Here is a 12,030-nt window from a genome sequence, read left to right on the forward strand (position 1 = left end):
ACATAAATTAATGTGTGCTGTGAGACTATCCCAGAGTGGCAAATTTTATTAGCCATGGCTCCAAATTTTACACATGGGTCTCCATTAAAGATAACCAGACTTTTACATAATTGGCAATGGATTCTTGAAGAAAAAGTTTCTAAAGTTCCTCTTAAAGGACCAATTATCTTTACAGATGCATCCAAACACAATATTTGTGTCATATACTCTCGTGATTTAACTATAAAGAGAGTAGTCAGAACTCCTTTTCAGTCCACTCAACAGAACGAGTTATATGTGGTCATGCTAGCTCTCACTTATTACCCAGGAGACACAAATGTAATATCTCATTCAGCCTATTCAGTAGATGTGTTACAAAGAATTGCCATAGCTCAAATAAAATTTGCAGCTTCTAATATATATCAGCTCTTTAAAGAACTTCAGGAGCAAGTGAGAAAACATCCACTCACATAGTGGACTCCCAGGCCCTATTTTTGATGGGAATTCAAAGGTAGATAGCCTTTTAACTATGTTAGCCAGTACACCTTTATTTCAGGAGGCCCAGGAATCCCATTCTAAATACCATCAGGCTGCTCGAGCTTTGCGTTTACAAGTTGGGATTACAAAAGAAGAAGCTAGGAGCATAGTAAAAAGCTGTACAGCATGCCTTCCCTTCCACGCTCCTACACTGCCTCCAGGGAAGAACCCTCGTGGTTGAGACCCAATGAAATCTGGCAAATGTATGTGATCCATTATAAATCTTTCGGTTGTCTGTCTTTTATCCATGTTGTGGTAGACACCTTTTCAGGATTCACTTTTGCCATACCAGCAGCAAAAGAGACAGCCCGAGTGGTCACTGAATTCTTCAAGCAAGCATTTGCCATTATGGGTGTGCCACAAGCAATAAAGACAGACAATGGTCCTGCATACACCTCCAAACATTTTGCACACTTTTGTGCACAGTATAAGATTTTACACACCACTGGCATACTCTTTAATCCTCAAGGACAGGCAATAGTAGAGAGGAGAAACAGAGACATTAAGATGCTGCTCCAAAAACAAAAGAAAGGGGGAGCCACAGGTAACCCTAGAGAACTACTAAATCTAGCCCTTTATACTATTAACTTCTTGATTTTTGACAAAGATGCACTGGCTCCGGCAGACAGGTTTTATAACCCACCAGTAGGGCAGTGTCCAGTGCGAGCAGCTCCACTATCTTTAGATAATCGCCAGGTGATGTGGAGAGACCCAGAAAGTGGTGAATGGAAGGGACCAGATAGGCTAACTGCTTGGGGGAGAGGGTTTGCTTGTATTTCTACAGGTGGAGAAGGAATCAGATGGGTGCCAACGAGCCGTATTCGCCTTGTCCATCGCAGAGAGATGGAGCAGACCTTTGAAACGAAGGAGAAGACCCAAAAAATATCGGGTTGTGCTGTTGCTGATTGTGCTCACCATTGAAAGAGTGTGGCAGTTATGGCATTTGACTCAGGGACATAGAAAATCATTGGACTTCAAAACCCTCAGAAATCATTGGATTCTCTGAGACATTAGATTGTTGTAGGACTTTAAATCCCTCAGGAATCATTGGATTCTTTGAGATTTTGAAAGCCCTCAGGAATCATTGGATTTTCTGAGAAATGATAAGACTGTTACAAGACTTCAAAATCTGCTGTAATCATTGGATTCCCTAAGACATAAAAAGACTTTTTCTGGACTTAAAAACTTGGGGGGATCATTGGATTCCCTGATATGTGAAGCAATGGACAATAGATTGGTTTTGGACTATCTCTTGGCTGCTGAAGAAGGTGTATGTGTGATTGCTGTTTACATACTCTCATTCTAGGACTTCTGGCAATCTTTTACAACACCATGTTGATTTATATTGTTTGTTATACCATTACTTGGGTGTATAATTCATGTTTGTTATACCTCATCAATCCTTCACTGACTGTGGAGAGAGTCATCACTAATAGCCCCTGCGTTATTGCTATGTGCTTGTGTAATACCTCCCATGCTGATGGGTTTGTGCATCATAAGACCCTTCAGCCCAGAAACCTGCTAGCAACCCCCACTTCCCTTTGGTGCTTTTCATCTCCCTTCCTGAGATGTCAGGGAGGGTGTGATTATCTCCTTTTTAATGCTTTCACCTCCCTTCCTGAGAAGTCAGGGGGGTCGTGATCACCTCCTTTTCGGTGCTTTCACCTCCTTTCCTAAGAAGTCAGGGAGGGTGTGATCACCTCCCCTTGGGGCTCTGACCTCCCTGAGGAGTCAGGGCTGGCATGATCACCTGTGTTCTAAAATAAAAGAAAGTGGGAGATGTAATGGGCTGAGGCTTGAGTTGATGCACTGAGGTCCCAAGCACATGAGGCTAAATAGTAATTGGACCATACTCTATTAATATATAAGCTTGGAGAAAGAATGGCCCCCACCCACTCTTTGTGCAAGTCCTGATGTGTTGTATAGGAAATGACGATTTTAGTGGGTGGAGGCAGGGGAGTGGAAAAGGAAGGGGAAACTATATATCTTTATAGCCAAAATATAGTTCCCAAGATTAATCTTTACCTTTTTAGATTTCTCTTGAGTTCTGTATTTGTAGATCAAACTTTTTGTTAAGTTCTGGCTTTTTCACCAAAAATAAGTGAAATTCGCTTACTTCGTTGAATGTCCATCTTCTTCCCTGGAAAAAGATGCTCATTCTAGCTGGGTAAGTTATTTTTGGTTGCATCCCAAGTTCCTTAACCTTTCGGAATATCATATTCCAGGCCCTTTGATCCTTTAATGTGGATGCTGCTAGATCCTGGGTGATTCTTATTGTGGCTCCTCGATACTTGAATTGGGTTTTTCTAGCTGCTTGCAGTATTTTTTCCTTCGTTTGAGGGTTCTGGCATTTGGCCACTATATTTCTTGGTGTTTTGATTTTAGGATCCCTTTCAGTAGGTGATCGATGAATTCTTTCGATGTCTATTTTACCCTCTGTTTCTATGACTTCTGGGCAGTTCTCTTTGATAATTTCCTGGAAAATAGTATCCAGGCTCTTTTTTTCATCATACTTTTCTGGGAGTCCAATGATTCTCAGATTGTCTCTCCTGGATCTGTTTTCCAGGTCTGTTGTCTTCCCCAGAAGGTATTTCACATTCTTTTCCATTGTTTGATTTTTTTGGATTTGCTTGACTGATTCTTCTTGTCTCCTCGAGTCATTCAATTCCATTGTTCGACCCTGATTTTCAGTGAAGTATTTTCTTCACTCACTTTTTAAAAATCTTTTTCTAATTGTCCAATTGAGTTCTTTTGTTCTATGCAATTTTTTTCCATTTCACCAATTTTGTTTTTTAGAGAGCTATTTTCTGTTTCCAGTTCACTAATCCTATTTTTCAAGGATTTTATTTCTTTATCCACTCTGTCTTTAAATGAGTGGGATCACTTCTCCAACCTCTCTTGCCAAGCCTCCCTCTCCTTTTCGCATTTTTCTTTTAGCTCTCTTGTGAGAATATTTTTAATTTCTTCTATGAGATTCACCTGTGCTGAGAAACAGATGATCTCCTCCTTTGGGGATTCACCTGGAGACTGTCTGTTTTTAGTCTTCTCAGGATTTAGAGTCTGCTTTCTATCTGTATAGAAGCTGTCAAGGGTTAAAGTCCTTTTCAATTTTTTGCTCATTCTGTCTAATAATCAAAGACAAACTAGCAAAGAAACAAAAGAAAAAACCTCTGAATGGAGGCTGCTTTCTTTGGGAGGGGGTAGGGGCTGGGTGGTGTTACCGAGCTTCCTCTACAGACTTCGGAGGCAGCAGTAAGGCCCTAACAGGACAGCGATGGCTGTGCTGCGCCTGTGCTCTGAGATTCGAGAGCGTGCTGAGACACTGTGGGGGAGGGGTGGCCAGGTCCCAAGAGACTCCAGCCGTTTGGGGTTGTATACTTCACCCCCGGTGTTTTTAGCTTCTCTGCTGGGCTGCTGGCTTGCTGCTGGAGCAAAGTATCCAATCCTGTAGCAAAGCTCTCCCAGCAGAGACTGCTGCGATCACCCCCACCCCATCTCCAGTCTGCTCGGCTCTGAGCTGCCTCCCGTGCTCTCCCTGCTGCTGCTGCCCCAGCCTGCTTCTGATCTAAAACCATCCCCACCCTCGAGCAAAAACAGACCTTTCCTGATGAGTCTCAAGGATGGCTTCTCTTGGTAACTATCTGTAGGTTTTTTTTCTGTCAAGCATTAATTCAGAGGTTTGTAATGAAATGGATAGTGAGAGAAAAATGCGGAGCTTACACAGCTGTGTGCGTCCTCTCCGCTATCTTGGCCGGAAGTCCGAAAGTCTTGATTCTTATAAGTGGTTTAGTGATCCAACGCAATCCCAATAGACTTTGAACAGAAAATATCATCTTCATCCAGTAAAAGAACAGAAGAGATTGAATGCAGATCAACATATGCTATGTTCACTTTTTTTTTCTGCTTTTGTATCTCTTCCATGGTTTTTCCTTTTTGCTCTGATTTTTCTGACTCAACATGATTCATAAAGCAATGTGTATTAAAACAAATACATTTACTGCACTTAAAAAATGTAAAAAATATTTTAAATTTAACTGGGGAAATATTTCATAAATAAAAAAATTAATAAAAGAAAAAAATTTCAAACCTTATGGAAAAGATAGAGTGAAATGGATTATTCATTTATGCAAAGAGATAGAGGGGAAAAAAAGGAAGGAAGAATGAAAGAAAAAAGAGAAAATGAAAGAAGGGAAAAAGTGAGAGACAGAGAGAAAGGTGGGAAGAAAGAGGAAAAAAAGAAAGAAAGAAAGAAAGAAAGAAAGAAAGAAGAAAGAAAGAAAGAAAGAAAGAAAGAAAGAAAGAAAGAAAAAAGAAAGAAAGAAAGAAAGAAAGAAAGAAAGAAAGAAAGAAAGAAAGAAAGAAAGAAAGAAAGAAAGAGAAAGAAGGAAGGAGAGAGGGAACAAGGGAGGGAGAGAGGGAAGGAGGAAGGAAGGAAGGAAAGAAGGAAGGAAGGAAGGAAGGAGGAGGGAGAGAAAGAAAGGAAGGAAGGAGGAGGGAGAGAAAGGAAGGAAGGAAGGAAGGAAGGAAGGAAGGAAGGAAGGAAGGAGGAGGGAGAGAAAGGAAGGAAGGAAAGAAGGAAGGAGGGAGAGAAAGGAAGGAAGGAAAGAAGGAAAGAAAGAAAGAAAGAAGGAAAGAAAGAAAGAAAGAAAGAAAGAAAGAAAGAAACAGACAGAAGAAAGCTGATTGTTAGGTCCTCTATGAGGCAGCTCCTACTTACAGAGGTTGTTATTTGTCCTTTTTTGAAGACAACATAAACAGCAGGCAGGTGATGCCATGATATACCAATAATTGGATATAAGTGAATGAGAACTGAGTTTACAGATGTTATCTCATTTAGTCCTATAACAACTCTATGTATTAGATTCTGTTATTATCCTCATTTTATAGTTAAGGAAACCAAAGGAAGTAGAACTTAAGCAGCAAGGTTATAAAGACTGTGAGTATCTGAGATCAAATTTGGACTCAGATTTTCCTGACTCAGTCTCCTGAGTGCTATCTAGCTCCCTTTATATGGATTTATAATTGACTGAATGGTTAGACAAAAATAATTCTTAATGATTCAGTGTACAAATAGTAAGAGATAACCAGGGAAATTCTTAAAGGATCTGTTTTTACCTGTGCTGTTTAACTACCCCTCCTTTTCAACAACTTGGAAAAAGTAATAGATATTCTACTTTGTATATGAAATGAATAAGGGTGAGGGAATAGTTCATATAGAGAATGTCACAAGTAGAATTCATAATGATTTCAACTATATAGCAGAAGTTCTCAAATGTTTTAATGTTTTAATCTCCAGATCGCTTAATAATCTTGAAGATTATCAGATTTCAAAGACCTTGTGTTATATCAGTTGTACCTATTTTTAATTCATTAAAAATGTAAATATCTTAGTGTTAATTGACTTCACTGATCATCTGAAAAGATCTTGGGGATCATACTTTGAGAACTTCTGGTCTAGAGCATGAAGGTAGACCTAATACAATAATGATGATTAACTTGACAAAAACAAAATTATCCCGGCATAATTAGAGAATAGCTGTTCTTGAGAAGACATGAGGTTTTAATGGACTTTATTTTAAATATGAATCAGTAGAAAAATAAATTTAGTAAATATTGGGCTACAGAAAAGGAGGACATACTTCTCTAAGAATAAGGACATGAAAAACTCACAGTAGTAGTTCATTCTTGAATGTCATATGGAATATTGTGCTCACTTCTACAGTTCCAGCTATCGTAGACTATGAAGGATAATGACAAATAAATGAACTTTGAAAGAAAGGAAATTGAGATGATAAAGGGATTGAGTCTATAACATATGGGATTAAGTTAAAGTAAATGAGCATGACTATCAATTTGGAAAAAGAATTGGACTTGTCCTCTGGGTCCAAAAGGAAGAATAAGGAATGATGGGCTGCAAGTTATAAACAAGCAATGTTAAGCTTAAGTCAGAGGGGAAACAACAAACAAACAGGCTGATGCTCTTTACTTTAACACCTGTTTATGTACCAAAAAGACAGATTTTAACAGGGAAAAGATTTTCTACTAAAAATAAAAAGAAGGCTCCCAAATGTGCATCATTACTGAACTCTACACATAATTATTATTTTTTTTTTTACATTTGTCAACACTCTAAAGAATATTTGAAGGAGGATGGGCGAAGTGTCAGGAATCTTCCATTACCAGTTTGGATTAAAGCAATAAAATCTTTGTGCATCAACACAATATGTTCATTTGAAAATCATATATTTAACAAATTTTCCTGCCAGTAGCATTAATTATTTTGTTGTTCTAACATGTCAACTGAATAAAAATATTCTTATTTTGAATAATGAATTTTACCACTGAGACAAATGAGTCTTTCAGGATGGTCTGACATAAATCCCAGGTTCTTTCCTGACACCTTGTTACTTCTTTAAATATGATCATTGGCTTTTTCTTAAATTTGATTTATATAAGCTTGATTTTTATCTTTTTTTAAACTTTTACATGATAACTGTAATCTTCCAAAAACATTCACAAATAAAGTATATAAAAAAAGGCAAAATTTATTAGTTTTCAGGCTCAAAATTCCAGTTACATACTATTAGTATTCCAAGCTTCAGCTTGTATAATAATGGCAGTGACTTTCCTTTTATAAAACTCTACAAAACTTAAAGCCCCACTACTGCATAAGCAGTTTTTCCCCCTGTATTTTACTCTGTATTCACCCTCAACAGTGATCTCATAGTTATTATGAGACAATCACACTAAGTGTAGTTTCCCATGAATGGAGTGTAGACCAGAACATCTGTTATATCTAACTTTGGAGCCTTTTGCTTCCCAAGCTCAGATTCTCAGCTCTGTCAGCTCAATCAGACAGTTTTTAAATAGAGTTCTAATGAGTTGGGACTTCCTGCATCCAGTGATTTTTGTTTAAAATTGTTTTGCTTTTGCTCCTTCTTCTTAATCAAGTTAATGCTCTTGGAATTTTAGGTTATGTGGACATGTGGCTGCCATTGATACCAAAAAAGGTAGTTTTCAAAGATTTTTATGTTTCTTTAAGTGTGGTAACATGACTTTCACCAAACAGGAATTTATAATTATTCAGTAAAAATCAGATCCATTTAGCTAAAGAAACATTTTATTCAAGTGTATTAGCAACTTATTCAATATATTTCAAGAATTTTTTTCTGAGATTCCATGATTTCCTCTATCCGTGTTGTTTCTTCAAAGTCACAGGTAGCAGGATATCTCTGTATGAATTACTTGATCTTCCAGAAAACTCAGGATGAAAAATTTATCACCCTGAGTCTAAGCTGATATTAAACTTCTCTGAAATTGGCTAGATTGGTTCTTTGTTCCTGGGAATATAATCAAAACCTTTTTCATTTTGGTAGACCACAAATTATTGTTTATGAAGATTGTATTCTATTGGTATAATCTTTGAATATTTGTTACCTTTGTTTCATGATGTACAAATGAAAAAAGACTATAAGATAAGTAAGCATTTACCTAGTACTTCAGGATTCAAAAAAATCCTTTGCATGAATTATTTCATTTGAGCCTGATACAAAACTTTTAGCTTCTTATTGGCCATCAATACAGGATCAAAGACCACTATGGTAGCTTCCTCTAGTCTTACACACACACACACAAACAAACAAACAAACAAACACACTTTGGGGGCATAATTTGCTCAGCATTATAGTGAGGCCTAGGGCAAACGTGATCTTATAGGGTCTACTTCATATATGCCTCTATCCCTTTATAGCCAACCTGATCTGAAGACTCGACCACCATATACTTTCACCAGAGAAGATTAGGAAACTGGGAACTATAATTCTTGCACTCCAATTTGCTTTAGATTTATATCTCTTCTCAGAGACTTCATGACCTTTATGACAATGAATGTTTTATGGTTTGTTTTTTGATTGGCCATGCATTATACTGCTGGAATTACTGAACACATGACAATGTTGCTACAAGTTATATAACAATGTCCTGAAGAATTGTTGTTAGGCTTCTTCCTATCTCAGCAGCCATTTGTCATGAACTGTAGCTTTCCTTTGTCTATTGTATTAGAGTTCTCATAGAATTCGATTGAATTTAAATATGTTGTTTCAAAATTGAAATGTTCTTTTATTTATATTGAAATAGAGTGATCCCAATGAGTGAGAATAATTTTAACTCAAATGGAATGTGCCAGATAGAGTCCATGTAATTTATTTTATTTCAAGAAGATATTAGATTTTTAATTTCATTTTTCTGATCTTTAATAAATCACTATGTTTTATTTCCCCCACCCCCCTATATTATCCCTCTATACCTTTCAATTTAACATGACTGGGAACCATTTACCAGTTACTTTATCAGTGTCTTTATTGAACTTATATATATTTTTAAATATCTTGTTTCTGAACTGAAAAAAAATTAATTATAACACAAATAGATTTATCCTGGTGATTAAGAAAATTTTTAAAATATATAAGAATAAATTAGATGGAATTCAGAGCATCTCATACTCAAACAATATACTTTCTTATTGACTGCTTTTGTAGGTCTTGAAAATTCATATTCCTGAAATTTAGGAATCAACTTTAGTCAACAACATAATATAACATGGAATTTTCCACTATTTCTATCAATGTTTTTGAACAACTATTAAATTTGTCTTTCCTCTTCATTTAAAGATTTCTTTCTTTCTTTCTTTTTTTTTTTTTTTTTTGTTATTGTTGAATGAAACAAAGATCACCAATTGGGAATAATTTGAATCAAATAAGAGCAAAAATCATTGATCTCTAGATCTTGTAGTGTCCTTAAGAAATGTATCACATGTCACATTATTTATTTTGTTCCTCAAAATTATACTGAATTTGCCTGCATGTTTTTCAGGAGTTCTCTTACAGATAACATTCAAACATAAATTAGAAGTCTGGATTTATAATTGAATCAATGTCTGAGAAATATATTGGATTTAAGCATCATGCTTCCTATAGAAAAAATTTCATTACCTTTGATTAAATTAAATTAGTTTTTGCTCTCTTCCTCTAGAAAGGCATTACTTTGTATTTTCTATTATTTTTGGTTAATTTATTTTGTCAACTTTATTTCTACTGAGTATCTTTCCCTAAGTCTTAATCTCCTTGTTTCCATTTATCATTCTTCTTCTATTTTTGAAGTTTTGCTTATTTATTCCTTCTTTGTTCTACAAAATAATCTAGATGTCAATTTCCCCATCTTTTTTCCTCTCATTTGAATATGCAAAACCCTCCTTCCTCTTTTCCCTTCCAAACACTGTTTGCTTCTTGGTTTGTTGTTTCATTTCCTGAACCTTTCTTCTAAAACAATCTTTTAGTTTTTCTCCTAATTATTTCTTTTTGATTTTTGTCTAGTGTGAATATTGTTTTTTCGATTGATGACTCTTACAACTTTCTCTCTTCTTTAGTCTCTGTATTTCTCATGAAATTGTAGCTTTAAAAGCACCCATTTTGAATTCTTTCTTTGAAACAGATAGTGCTATTCCTTTCTCCAGGAGATACAGAGGATAGAAGTATTGTCTCATAGTAGAAAGTTTCTTGTCTCTGATTGTGCAGCTTATTAGTGATTTATAGTAATTTCCCCCATCTGTCCATACCTTTCTATTTAAGTTCAAAATGTCCTCAAATTCCTTAATACCTGTCTCTTGAAGCAAGATGCTTACCATTAAAGTTGCTTTCTCAGACAGAATATTCTGTAAGTACCACATCCATGAAGATTATACCTGTCATGAAGTTCTTCCTTCCCATTATACAATTTCTCTGTTTTTTCATAGAGTTCTTCTTCAGTGGGCATATCTCCTACCTCCAACTAGAGAGTTCTCCCTTTATTTCACTGTGTTCAGTTCCTCCTTTTGCCTTTCACTTTCTGTAGGTCCTCATCTTCCTGAGATACTACAGGAATTATTTTCTCTTCATTGTTTGCTATTGGCTTTATTAGAGTACACCACATATTGACAACTATCTTCTTCTTCTCCCCCCTACTTTGTGCAGGTTAGTTAGAATTTGGTAGTTTAGTTTTACAAATTAATTGATTTTCCTGTGGCTAGAATGCCATGAGTTTCAGTTGATGGTGTTTGAGACATCTTCCTGCATCATCAGGTCTTTTATTTAAATGTGACTTTTATTTTTACCTCCTTGGTACTTTTATAAATTATTTCTTATTGGTCCCTTTGTTGTTATTTTATTGGTAATGTTTTTAACTCCATAAATGTATTTTTCCCCTAGCATTTTCCCCTATGGGAATTTATTTTATTATTCTCCCTTCCTTGGTTTCTATGTTTGCATATTTTTCTTCTATTTCTTTTATTTGGGGTTTGTAAAGCAAATAACCTCTTCAAGTCTATGTTTCTTTTTAGAAATTCTTGAAATGCCTTTTTTATTGAATGTCTAACTTTTTTTTCAATGATGCTTTAACTCAAGTTTGCTGAGTATATTACCTTGGGCTGTATCTTTATCTTCTTTAATCTGTTGAAAACATTATTCTATTTATTTTTCAAATTTCTAATGTATACAGAATAGTCTTGGATTATTGGAATTTTTTTTTTTTTATTTGAAAGTCTTTCCCCTGGACTCTTGAAAAAAAATATGTTTTGTTTTTATTGTTGTCGTCTAAATCATTTAATGTAACCACTTTATATGTGTTTTGGAATTTATCGACTAGGATTCCCACCCATTCAGGTAATCAATCAGTAGTTCTTTTTGAGTGGAACTTCACTTTCTGTGTTTCAAAGTTAGGGATTATTTACTGCATCATAATACCAAAGTTTTATTTGCTGATTTTTAATCTCCCAAAACTCTGGCAATTTAATCCCCCATTCTACCTCATATTCCCTCATCATTTATTTTCTGATTTCTTCCCTTTTCACAACAGGTTTTCTAGAGTCTAAACTTCAAAGTTTCCTCAGCTTCTGCCCATCCAAGAGAATTCACTTTTTATTAGCCTCATTCTTTGACCCATTTGACTTCCTGGAATATTTAAAGAGATTCATTTAGGTTCTAGTCCCCTTTCCTTCAGTTCTCACCTATGCTAGAGACCTTTCCTAGTTTCTTTTTGTTTTCTTCTTCATTAATCTAGTTGAAAATTGTTGCCTTAGAGAAAAAAGGTAAGGCATAGAAATCTTTTGACTTTCCATTTCTCAGTGTGGGAACTTTGGGGTGAGAAAATTGAGTTCTGTTGCAAGTCTGTCTGGCCCCAAAGGGTATTGATTAACTTAAAATTATCCTTTAAAAAATTGTATAATGTTTGGTTTCTTAGACTACAGAGATGTGTAACATCTCTTTATCACTTGCTCATCACATTAAAATAAGAATTGTTCATTAAAATAAACAATGAAAGTCTTTGACAAATACATATTTTGTAAGGATCAGAGAAAATACTTGGTCTTTTGTTATGAGCCAGAACTTGAAACAAGGTGATAACTCAATGGAATTGATGGAAGCAATGCTTGTGTGCTTGGGTTTGCACCTTTAAGAGTTTACACATTAGAGGTCACACTTT

Source organism: Antechinus flavipes, chromosome 2 (assembly GCF_016432865.1).
Source record: "Antechinus flavipes isolate AdamAnt ecotype Samford, QLD, Australia chromosome 2, AdamAnt_v2, whole genome shotgun sequence".
In the NCBI taxonomy this organism is placed as follows: Eukaryota; Metazoa; Chordata; class Mammalia; order Dasyuromorphia; family Dasyuridae; genus Antechinus; species Antechinus flavipes.